Source organism: Canis lupus, chromosome 6, assembly GCF_003254725.2.
Source record: "Canis lupus dingo isolate Sandy chromosome 6, ASM325472v2, whole genome shotgun sequence".
Classification (NCBI taxonomy): domain Eukaryota; kingdom Metazoa; phylum Chordata; class Mammalia; order Carnivora; family Canidae; genus Canis; species Canis lupus.
This window is the reverse complement of record NC_064248.1, coordinates 74019531-74033141: the sequence shown is the minus strand read 5'-3', so window position 1 is coordinate 74033141 and position 13611 is coordinate 74019531. Positions and strand designations below refer to the sequence as shown.

Genomic DNA, 13611 nt, shown 5'->3' with positions numbered 1-13611 from the left:
AAGAATCAGCTCTTTAAAGTGAATGACCAAAAATTAGGTTCAGTTTACTAGTTCACTGTACACCACGGTGTCAACTCCTAAATTTGAAAGACTGAGACAGAGAAGCACTTCTCTGTGCCCCACAACAAAAATCTCCTCATTTACTCTGTTTTACAGATTGTTTGTACCTGTCCTTTCCCCTAGAGACAGTGCACTACTCAGTGTAATAGGTTATGAGCACCCACTCTGGGGTCATGATGCTAGGAGTTTAGGCAATCAATCCTCAAACCCTCAGGTCCCTCGTTTGTAGAACTGGAATAACAACACCTCTTTCTCATATCCTCCAAAATGCAGCACTTTCCACAGAACACTGCAGGAGTCCATTGCTTGCTTTTAGTCTCCTTAAAGAGCACGAATAGGGTTTCATACACATTTCCACGGGTCACTTGGCTCAGCATTTTTCACTTGGTCTATCAAGAACTAAAAATAATAGCAAGCAATCACTGTGTGTTTATGACATGCCTGAATGCATTTTTTAAAAATTCTCACAAAACCCTTCAATGTAGCTACTGTTATCCCCATTTTTCGATGAGGAAACCGAGGTTTGAGCATAAGAGCTTTGGAGATCACACACAGCTAATTCAACGATAGTCAGCCTTTAACTCAGGTCAAAATCCAAAGGGCTCACTTTGCTTTGCAACTCACGGTCGCTGCCTATTAGATGCTTGGTAATAGGCATTTGTTACTTCCAAAAATCACATGGGAAGTTGCCATCGACCACAATCGTCTGTCCTTTTATTTCCTTTTTATGCTGCTTGATGGTTTGGCTCTGTCACACTTTGGGAGCTGGAAGTCTGGCTGTTATGGCTTGTTAGGCAGCAAAACAGGGTAGAAGGGAAGGTTATGGAAGGGTCTTCCCTGGTGAATCTTTTGAAGGGAAAATACACTATATTTTGAGTTTAATTATTTTTTAGATTCATCATGCTTGGACAAGATACAAACTCCTCATGGGCAGCATCTACCTTTAGATGCCTTTTCAGGAGGCTGAAGATACATTGTGTATGTTCTGAAGATTCTTGAAGATCCCCAGGTCTATGATCTTAACAAAATAAGAAACTATTAAAACATTTTTCTAAAATTTGTGAAAATGTTTCTCATTGCAGCTAATAAATACTATAGGAATAGACACACTGGAGAGATGTGTCCATGTCCACTAGTAAACATGTCTTTCAGCTCTTCATGGGACAAACTGTTGCATGCATTTTAGCTACAGTAGTATTGGAGATTTCATGTAAAAAGAAACCTGAAAATATTAGTCTTTTCTAAATGTTCTAAATATGAATTCTGGTGGAGGGTGATTTCCTCCATTGTTCAACACCTTTAAAATTCAAGAGTAAAACGTTGGATTTCTAGGATGCGCCTAACAATGTTATCATTAAATTACTGTTGTTATCCTGCATCTTAACTCAGCACATCCTGTTATGGAGTCTATGGACTAATTTTTTTGTAACCAAAAGACCTGTTATCCTCAAACACAGAATTCTGTTACCAAGTTAAATAGGAGATGACCCTCTTATCAGTTGCAAGATGGAAGATTACAGCACTTTCTCAAATCCATGATAATATTGTTTTTTTTTTTTTAACTGAACTTCTTTAGGCAGTATTTCTGCCTTTTTGATTTTGTAAAATTATTTCACATTTTTAAGGGAACGTAATCGTGGCATTGCCTCAAGTGTCACATCAGGTACATCCAAATGGCAAATGAATGTCATTATAGGACCCATTAGGGAACTCACTTTGATTAAAGAGGACATCCATGCCCAAGGACAGCTGCTGTCATCAGCTCCCAGGCTGAAGCAACATCCTGTTTGTCGTGTGGGCACGGGGAAGGGCTTACACTGTTGCTCAGAGACATGGGCTGTCTATTCTTTGGAGGGAGACAGGCTTAGGTACAGAAACTCAGCATTCAGTGAAAAAGCAAGGCGATAAAAACCAACAGAAGAACCTTGCAATTCGTTTCAAGAAATTTAAAATAAGCCCCTTTCTCATTAAGCCATGAGAGAACAGAAATTGGGGGGGGGTACTGAATACTGTGAGCTGAAATGGAAGCAAACAGGGTGATTCTAGGAGGAGCACAGTGACCAAGCCAAGCCTTGGTGACAAGGGTTGGCCAAGGCCGAGTTTTGGAGCTCCTAGCATTAAAGGGGCTTTCTCTCAGAACAAAATAAATTCTGAAACTAACATCACATCCTTTTATTAGTAGAGGCAGTCAGTAACCATCAGGACCAGAGAAACAACTGAAATAATTCTGAAGGGTGAAAGAGAAGTAAGTAGTCTTATTAGTGAGACCCACAGCTAGCTCGAAAGCCAAGACTTTTAAATACAAATTTTAGCTCCGCGTTTGAAAAATTTGGAATTGGCCTATTTTCACACCTCACTGTTTTTCTAATTGAAAAGACAAGCAAGGCACATGAGATGCATTATCTATTACGAACAGAATCGCTCCATTAATTCAATATTCTAGTGAAATCTTAACGTGTCTAATTGACAGGAAATGTAAAGTTTAAAATTTGTGGACGTGAAACCCAGCACCTACTGCACTGGGGATATCTAATAGCTCTCTCCGTACATTTGCTTCAGTTTCTCCAGAAAGCCAGGCTATCGTTCTTTTAATTGAACTGGGGAGGGAGGGAAGAGGAGATGTCAGACTGTTCCCATTGATGAGTGTCACATCCAATTGCCACCCTTACCAAAGGGAATGAAACTAGGTTAAGGGGACAGGTTCTGTATTTTTAAAAATTACCTGCCATGTATTTTTTTTCCCCAAATGTCAGGTGGCGGCCTCTATTAGAGGTACACCATTAATCAAACTAATGAGAACTATGGATGTAACCATCCCTTAACGAAGACGTAACGCCTCAACGGGGAAAGGAGCAGAAAGGAAGAATTTTATGAAGTAGGCCTCTCCTCATAAAAACCTGGGTCTGAGTCACCACAGTGTGCAAATCAGGGCCTCCTGATGCTTATAACACTTTAATGTTCCATAAAGGAGACAAGTGTATTAATGAATCAACATCCATTTTAGTTAAGGCAAAAATAAATAAATAAATAATAAATAAATAAATAAATAAATAAATAAATAAATAAAGGGTGGGGGGAAGAAGGAAAAAAGAAAAATAACACTTGCTCTGCAACAAGAAGACTTTTCAAAACTCTCTTTAATTATCTAAACCTTAATGGTGAGCATTCAAGTTTTGAAGAATTCATCTTATTTTCTACACAATTTAACTAAACTAGGATCGCTGACATGTTCTCTGGAGTGTTTTCTGGGACAGGAAAAGTGGGCAAAGAGTCGAGTTAGCCAATGGCCACTTTCTACCTTCCTGCCTGCCTCATTCATCTTTCAATGTCCATCCCACAACCCCCAGGAGCAATCTACATGTATCCCTCTCCAGCTGTCCACTCTTTCCTTCTACACCGCGTACTCTTAACATCTCGTTCAACATTTTCTTCTTGGCCTGTACCCTACTGTCAAAAATGAATACCTCCTCCTTCTTCTTCCCACATATTACCACTCTTCTTCACTAGTATCGACAGGCAAAACCCCCGATTCCCTCACTATGGACTACTTGACCCAAGTCTGCTTCGGATCCCAGATCAGGAACCCCAGGGTTAAGAACATTGACTACAGTGGGGGAGTGAAGACTCACGATGTCTCCTCTGATACGCTGAGATGGACCAACTCAATTACTACTGGGAATTTCGTTACCTGTAGTGCCCAGCCCTATTTAGGAACATTCTCTGCCGGACAAATCAGAATTCCTGCTAAGTGGGTCTGTATATAGATGCTATCATCTATATGCTATTTATTTATCTTATTTGTTTTGGAGCAGAATGATGGGGGATTATTTCTAAATGCTTATCCTTTTGATTTTAGAGTGATTTTTTTTTCGTGTTAATATGGCAAAGAGAGCAGTGAAGTGGGAAAAATTTGGCGTCATGTCATGCATTCAGATGTTCTAATTAAACTATAGGGCGTCTAGAGAATGTAGTCTAGTTTACCATCTCTGAGTACCACAGTTATCTGTAAAGATCCCAGCCCTGCTCTTAGGAAATTTCCTTAGTAAAGTACACTTAAAAAATAAACCAATCCTGGAGCACTCAGGGCTGAGATTTCCCTGAGAGCGGGGGATATAGCGTAAGTCATTTCTGAGTCAGAGTTTAGGAGAGGGGAGTCTCTGGGACTATATGACAGGCTATCTGTACTTACCCTGACCATCCCTGGTGACTTCAAGATGAGTGTCTGTTTCCTTTTAGACCCTTGGAAGTGCTGAGTTGGCCTGTTTGAGTACAGAGGGGAGCTCTCCTAACAGATAGTTTTGGCTATCTACATGACAGCAAAGGAACATTTTGGCAGGAAACTACACAACACAGCATGACACCCTGGTTTGAACAAAATGTTTTTATGCAATGTGTTACCAGGGGAATTGGGTTGCATGTTGACACTACTGCCCACACATAAGGCCTAGTTTATTTCCTTACTAAATGAGTTTTTTTTTTCCTCCTAATATTTTACACATACATCTTCCTTTCTACACAATTTAATAAATGGCATTGATGGCTTCCACAGAACCAAGATTTTTAAGCATTGCCAGCAGGAGGTATGCTGAGAAATACATAGGAGTTATCTTTTAAACGGCACTTTATTTTTAATTATTATTTTTACTACATTTAGACACAGCACTCTTCCTGCATCAAGAAATATATAAAACTGCTTAATTTGCAAGTTTCTGATTTCATTCAATACCATTTTATCGAGCTCCAGCTATGAGCAAGGGGCTCTGCATGATTTTAACATGTTTTGTGAAAGAGGTGAAGATGGGTATGCACCTTCTAACACGTGGTAGACGAGAGAAATACTGGTGAAGTAATATGGTAGCTCAGTGGAGAAAGAGCTTACTTCAGGTGATGAGGAACAAGGAAATTATTGTAGGAAAAGTGGCATTTCAGCTGGCTTTCAAAATAAGATTTCTTATTTATTCATTTTTCTATTAATTTAGTGTAGCATAAAGTTTAATAAGAAAGGAGACACTAGATTGAAACTCCGGATTTATATCCTGGCTCTTCCCATTAGCAGTTTCATGAATTTAGACCTGTCATGTAATTCACTTCCTTCACTTGTAAAATAAGGACAAAATTAGTTCCTGTTTCACAGGTTTCTTGGGAGGACACCTATCCTTACTATGAATGTATCTGGGAAACGGCAAAGTGTGAAGTGCATAGACTTTGGAATCAGACAATGTTTTAGTCGAATCAAAAGCTACCAATTACTAACCAGGTAGCTACTGTTAAACATTTTAACTTCTAGGTAACATAACTTTCTCATCTTTTAAATGGGCATGACAATCCCGATTGCACTAAGTGGTTTTAGGGAGTAAATACTAGGCATCATACCCATAAAGTCAGTATAATATCAATGGTAGGTAATAATAAGAGATGATATTGGAAAGAGACACCGGGGCTAACTCTGCAGAGCCTTACAATCCAGGCGACACAAACTCAAGTAATTCTAGAGACCAGAGTTGACGTGCCATCGGCCTGCCTTCCATAGCCAAGAGGGGAGTGTATGAGAACTACAGCCACAGATATAGAATATTTTGTTTGGTCTACACAGTGTCTTAAAAATTACAAAATTTTACATGTTTTTTTCTTCTAACATTTTACAAAAAAAAAAAATAACTCCATATTCCGATACAAAAACAATCAATTAGAACTAAGTTCTTATTTGGAACCCATGCATGCCAGAGCCTCCACCATTCTCTATTGCCTTGACTTTACCCATTTCACTCAATTTATTCCCTGCCTGGTCTTTTTAGGCACTTGATTTTGTGACCTTAAGGACGATAAGCCAATATTGATTTTACTTTAACAGAGGGTGGTTTGTATAGATGTTTTCAGGAGTATTATGTCTCTTCAATTTGCAGATTTGAGTAGGGGATGGATGAGATTGGGGGTAAGTAAAGAGAAGGTTTTCAATTGTATAGACAAGAAACAAATAGATGTTAAGATACAGAAATGGCCTGAAAAGAGTTTGGGTGAAAGTTATTCCCAAGGTATAATCAAGAAGACTTTGGTAACTAGTTGGGAAAAGAAGGAGGGAGAAAAACAAAAAAAGATTAGTCTTACTAAAGGGTGGTTAGTGCACTTAATCAAAATGTAATGAATCAGAGTATGATTAGAGAGGGCAGAAATTTCAACTTAGGGCATACTCCTGAATTTCCAATGTAAATTTAAACTTAAGAAAATTTAAGGAAATTTCCCATTGCCGTGACTCATGGTAAAAATCTATGCTGACCCTCAGAAATGTCTGCAGGTCCTAATCAGTGATAAATTGTGAGCCTTCAGGGCAAGGATGAAATGATTTCTCTTTGTGTAATCTCCAGGTTTGGCAAAGAGCATGATAAATATTTATTGAATTAAATTATAGAGAATATGTACAAGTTTTGTTAATTTTTTTAGGATTCTGGCATATTTTCCCAGATCTACTAATGTTTTCTGCAATTAAAAGATAATACTTGGCCATTTTAAAATCTACAGCCTAACAGAGTCTCAGACACACAGATTTACATACTTTTGTAAATTATTCCATATGCAGTAATGGCATATATGAATTTAATGTGACATTGATGAATGATAATTATGAGAATTCTGAGCTATGTTTAGAAGGCTATTAAAAGATACATGTTGGTGTGAAAATTTTCATAGAGACAACAGCGTCATTGATAGCGAGTGCAATTCCACCAAAGTGTGCCTCTGGCCTAAGAGTGAGCTACGTAGCACACTAGGGATTTCATTTATTCAAAGTTGTTGGAAAGAGGCTGGAATGAGGAGTTCCTAGCAGCGAAGATCGAGGGTTAACTGGACATATCTGGATTCTCTTTGGTTCATTCCTCTGTGCCTCTGAATTTACAGGCTGACTGTTCACAACAGCTAGATCCCGAAAAGAATCAAGAATGAGAGGAAGAAAGGAGACAGGGAAAGAAAGAAAGGAGCTTTCTGGTATCACAAACTAAAATTTCTGTGTAAAAAGTACCAAAAGTTGTCTGCTCTGTCACTGAGAGAAGAGTGCATCCGTGAGGTCGTACCCATTCTGGTTGTCAGCGTTGCTGTATGTCTGTTTTCCTATGAATGTGTCTGGTTCACAGCAAAATGGAGCAGCCATGAAATATGCGAAATGAATCACTAAACGTGAGAGGAGACTTGTGGTTTTCAGCCCACATTGCAAAGGGCAGAGCCATTTCCAGCTGATGCTGTTGATTCTGTGTTCTGGTCTGTTGAGGACCTAATTTTTTCTGTGAATGCTTTCTCTGAAAATTTAATCTATTTTATCTCTTTGTCTTTACATATTTTGTTCATTCTCCTTTGTCCTACACCTTGTCGACCTGGAAAACGCCTATTTACTCATTAAAACCCATCTCGAGCCCTTACAACCTCTTTGAAACTTTCATTAATTCCTTCCTTCAAAATTTATCTGGTACCTTTCATAGACCTCTATTTCTGTATTATGCACGCTGCCTAGAAATTACTTCCCCTGTGAGCTCTAGAAATATTTGCTCTGTAAGCTCTCGTAGTCCAGGCCCAAATTATATTAATCTCTATATCCCCAGAATCTAGGAGAGGGCCTGCATTACAGTAGGTTCTCAGTAAATGCATGTTGAATAAATGAGTGAATGAATAAAAGTATATTGACATTAATAAATGAATTAAAGTGTATGCTGTACCCCCAACATCGAAAACAGTGCCTGATACTTCAAAAATATTCAATAAAAATAGATTAATCTCAATACTGTAAATCAATTCGTCAGTCGGGAGGTAATGAGAATTATGAGAATTAAGATAAGGGTTGTAAAGGCTGCTGACCCTTGGAATCAAGACCTAAGAATTGTGAGACTGTATCAGCGCAACATCAGCCGTATTCTGTTTTTGAGTTTACCCTTTTCTTGACCCAGGAGTTTTGATGTTTGAGTTTAAGCTCTTCCACGCTTTGTACCAGTAAATACTCCCCAGTGAACACCAAGTTTAGGGATGCAGAGGTTCTCTAAATCACTTTCATTGCTCAAAGTCCCTTTCGAAAAATGTAACTCAGTTGCATATTTTCCCATATGCAGGCTGTCAGGTCAAACTGCAACTCGTTTCATTTTCTTTCAATAAACTCAAATCCCTGACCTGCCAAGTTCCTTGTAAGGAAATGTGGCAATTAGAAGGCAAAACAACTTTTATTCGATCGATATGTATTTGCTGACAAATAATGTTTGTATAATCTCTGGTTTTCCCTGATGGACCTTGAAGAAACTTCATTTTTTTTTTCCCGCTAGTGAGGTTATTTGGAAGACCCTTAATAATATATTTTTTTTCTTTCAAAATGGAATAAATGAATCTGGAGGCTCCCTCAGTCCTAGGAGAAAAGCAGTTGATTTATGAAGCATAAATAGTCAACCCAACTCTGGAGGAAGCTGCCATAGGCATTTAACCTCTAGAAGAAAAATAAAAAGTCCTTTATAAGATATGCACATTGGCATTTGGAAGATGCTGAAAATTAATTGAAAAGATGTTTAATTTTGAGACCTAGACTGTATAAAGAAGAATAAAGTAATTATTTTGATTATACTTAATTATCCTATGGCACCATAATCACAACTTCAAGTTATATATATATATATATGTATATATATATATATTTTTTTTAAGAGTCTTAAAATTAATAATGCCTTCTTAAATTTGCAACACATTCTTCTTTAAGGTACTCAAAACATTTTAGAAGACACAGGTAATATTTATACTATCATAAAAAAACACTGTTTCAATAGATAATTAAGGTGACAAGGTGAAATAAATTCTGTTAAAAATGGTTGAATTTACAGAAATATCTTCTAAGTACTTCATGTTGGGAATTTCACGCCTAAAGATATGGACCATATGGACTATGGACCATGATTCCGGTAAGCGGATTATCATTGCATTCTGGTCTGCAGCTATACACCACCTACACCCTCTATCTATACCAGATGCCTTTGTACAATTTTCTTGGCACGTCTTGGCATGTCCTGGCACGTCTTGGCATGCTGCATTTGCTCCACATACTATCCCATCCTTCTTAGTCCTATCCCTACAAGCCCTCTGGCTGAGAGTAAGGGTGAGGCATTAAAAAGGCAGATACTTACAAAGTATCTATTTTCAAAATACTTAAGTCAAATTAAGAGCAGGAAATAGTGCTTATTTTCATGGAGTTCTCCATCTAAGGTAAAGACTGCTACCTACTCAGTTAAGTGCCCTATCATGCTATACACACACACACACACACACACACACACACACACACATGTTCTTTAAGAGGCATCCATAATATAATGCAGGGTCACAAGGGCAAAGCTCTGCTTAAGGAGGTGATAGGAGGGAAAATTTCATGGAAGTTCTGTGAGGAGGGACATGATTCCCAATAGAACTGTTGTACCACTTACTTATTTAACCATTTGTTTCAATCATTTCATCTATTTATATTCATCCACTTAACAAATATGTGTCCTTAGGGTGTGCCAAGATAGAGTAGTTAGCAAAATTCTATTCCTTGTTCCAAGGAACTAACAGTCTAATAGAACTCATGTTGTGGAAGCACAAGGATGTGCAAGTACCATCACTCGGCTTGGGCAGGGCAATGTCAAGAAAGGCTTCCAAGGTTTCAAACATTTCAAATAAGGTTTCTTCAATATTGAGATAAAAAGACTTTCACACTTGTTACAAATATCATCCATCTATCCATCCACTTATTCTTTTGTCCATTTTAATATTTATTATCAATATGCTAATAGTTTTGTAAAAATACTCTATAAATCTCCGAGTCCTAGCTCAAATGTCAGCTCCTCTATGGGAAGTTCACAGTCTAACAGCAATGTTTAAGGTAATGTGAATTATTTTTATTAGTGTTGATGTCATTAGGATCTGCAGGCATATGGTTCACATTATCATGAGTTTTTTTTAAGGCAGGATATAGATTTAGTTATAAATATATAGTTATATATTTATAAATTATAAATCTATTATAGATTAAAGGTATGTAATTATAAATAAATATATATGATTTGTGCATGGTTTTTATGGTGTAATGGGTAATAGAAAGAGCAAGAGCTCTGGAATCACAAGAGCCAGATTTCCATTATCATTCCTGTATTGACCTTGGACAAGTATCTCAGACTTGGTTTCCTCATCGGGAAAATTAGAAGGAGCAAATGAGATACTATAGGAATGACTTGCAGAGAGAAAATTCTAGGACAAAAGGTGGTAGCTAATGATTCTCTCCAACTTCTAGGTGATGAAAGAAGTCCAATATCGTATTTGAATACAATGTTCATTGATTTCAAAGAAAACATGGATATTGAAAATGTCCTATGTTAGAACTCAAAAGAACAGGGTTGTCATCCTGCTTCCAAAATTCTTTGTCACTTATTTTAAGTAAGTTTTATCCCCTGGAAAAGATTCTGTTCCACAATCCTCCTTGGTTTTGTGAGAGAGTGTATTCAAAATGCTTTATAAGTTATAAAGATCTGTAGAATAATATGGTGCTATTACATACCTCTTGACCATGATAAATTAATTCTGTCCAGTTTGGTTTCAACAAAATACATTTTCCCTTTATCTCAAATATTCTATAAATTCTGTGCTGCCCTATAATATGTAAAGAATTAATTAATGGGATAATTTTTTTTTTTAGAACTGAATGCTAATTTATTTACTGCAGCTAACGCAGTAGTTGGAGGGGAATTTATATACTTCAATGGTTATATCAAAAAGAAAATTCTAAAAATTAATGAGCTAACCACTGATATAAGAAATTAGAAAAGAACAAATAAGTCCAATAAAGTAAAATGGCAGAAAAGAAAAAAAAAAAAAGAACAAAGAAGAGAATTAACAACGGCAAGTGTGTTTTTGTTTTTTGTTTCTTCCTTCCCTCTGTTGTTTTTGAGTTTTTAAATTCCAGTTAGTAACATATAGTATAATATTAGTTTAAGTGTACAACATAGTGATTCACCACTTCCATACAACATCTGGTGCTCATCACAAGTGCCTTCCTTAATCCCCATCACCTATTTCACCCATTCCCACCCCCTACCTCTTGTCTGGTAGCCATCAGAGTTTGTTCTCTATAGTAGAAATTTATTTCTTGGTTTGCCTCTCTCTCTCTTTTTCATTTTTTTTTCCTTCTGCTCATTTGTTTTGTTTCTTAAATTCCACATATGAATAGAAATCACGTTTGAGTGAAATCATAGGATATTTGTCTTTGACTGACTTATTTTGCTTAGTGTAATACTCTCTAGTTCCATCCATTGCATTGCAAATGGCAAGATTTCATTTTTTTATTGCTGAGTAACTATTCCATTGTGTATATACATATATATCACCTCTTTATCCACTCATCAGTTGATGGGCACTTGGACTGTTTCCATACTTTGCTATTATAGGTAATGCTGCTATAAACACTGGGGGGCATGTATCCCTTTGAATTAGTATTTATGTCTGTTGGTAAATACCTAGTAGTACAATTGCTAGATCATAGGGTAGTTCTATTTTTAAATTTTTGAGAAACCTCCCTACTGTCTTCAAGAGTAGCTGTACCGGTTCGCATTCCCGACAATGTAAGAAGGTTCCCCTTTCTCCAAGGAAACAATCAACAGAACTAAAAGACAACCCTAGGAAGGGGAAAAGATACTGCAAATGACATATTCGATAAAATGTCAGTATCGAAATATATAAAGAACTTATAAAACTCAATAACCAAACAACAAATAATCCAATTAAAATGGGCAGAAGACATGAATAGACATTTTTCATGTCTATTGGCCACCTGACACATGAAAAGATGCTTACCATCACTCATCATCAGGGAAATACAAAAGAAAACTACGGTGAGGCATCACCTCACACCAGCCAGAATGGCTAAAGTCAACAACACAAGAAACAATAGATGTTGGTGAGGATGTGGCGAAAGGAGAAAGACGGGATGATTTTTCTAAAAGGCATGCTGTAAAAAATCTTTCTTCTTTCCTTCCATGAAAAGCTGAAGAATCTTTCAGGACTTCCTTTCCCTCAGAATATTCTCTAGGGCACTGAATTTGGCAAACTTACTTTTTCCCTCCCATTCTGGAACACCAAGTGCTGTAATTTGGCCTTCATTTTCTTTTATGCCGATTTCCATTCTTCTAAATGTATTCTCTCTCCTTTTCTGCTGAAGTGATGACTATCAATGACCACTCATGCAGCAGCACGACACATTTTTGACTAGTGATCCTTTAGGTCAACAGCCTAGAGAACTACTATTGAGATGTCTTTCTCACAAGACTATCTAAAGCTCAAAGTGGAATACACTCTTCTTATTTTCCTTCTTCTCTTTTAATATTCGTTTCTAAAACTCAGGATTCTATTCCTCAGACTGTGGTTTCCAGCTATTTTTGCAGGTAAGTTTTAAAAGCCATGATAGCTTTTACATTAGATTAAACAGACTGCCTGCAGAGCAATGAATTTTTGTAGCCATCTCTGAACTCATCATGTAAAACCTGAACTTCATGGATTTTAATGGGAAATTATTACAGTGGAACCTTGCTAATTCATCTTAGTGATGGAGAGTCCTATTTTAAATTGCTGAATTTCTCAGTGATAATTGAAGAAAAGTAAAGGAAAGAGAATATAAAGGAATGTAGCTGATATTTCGTCCCCCCTTTCAGACTGCGTGCGTGTTCAAAATGGGACATTCTTATGGAAAATAAATGAACAAACAAAAACAAATGAACAAACAAAAACGCCCTTAAATCCTAATTAGTAAACATCGTATGACTAGCCCTACATTTGTATATAAACCAAAAACTATACAAAACAAATACATTTGCATGAAAATAAGAGATAATATTTTATTCTATTTCAAAATGACATCATTTTATTGCCCTAAACTAAATAAAAGTAGCATTTAATTGGAAATCAGGTCTCAATTATTATCACAAGTTTTTTACCAACTCCACTCCTTATTGCATTCACCAAAAGTTCTCCGTGCTCTCGCCTTATTCCCTGTCTATGCACTCTCAACTCAGTGGCACCAGGAAATCTTGTTAAAATCTAAGTTAAATAGTCACTTGGTCCAAATCCTCCAAAGGTTCACAACTGACTCTGAATATGATTGCCTCCAAGGCCCTATGTGACTACTTGACACTTTTGCCGCTTGACATGATCTCCAACCTCCGTCTCCCTGACTCCGTTCCAGCATCAGCCTCTTTGCTGTTTATAGAATATTCCAAGCTGTTTCCTAGCTCAGAGCTTGTGAACTTGTGGTTCTCTCTGCCCAGCATGATCTTTCCTTAAAAGCTCTACAACTTGCTCTTTCACTTCCTTAGAGCTTTACACAAACGTGACCTTCCCAGTGGCTTGTCCTCTGGTCACTCTATCTACAAAAACAAAAACCAAAAAAACAAAAACACCTTCTTCTCCTCCTTCCTGCATTTATTTCTATCCATATTACTTACTAGTATCTAATCCAGATGTCAGAGACATTTTCTGTAAAAGGACAGATGCAGGCCAGATAGTCTTTGTTGT

The 13611-nt window shown here is 37.1% G+C and overlaps 1 protein-coding gene across 2 annotated transcripts in view; it reads right to left on the bottom strand.

The window, feature by feature from the left end:
* NEGR1 (neuronal growth regulator 1) overlaps positions 1–13611 on the bottom strand; it is an 813773-nt gene that overhangs the window by 398048 nt on the left and 402114 nt on the right. The gene's annotated exons all lie outside the window — the stretch shown is intronic.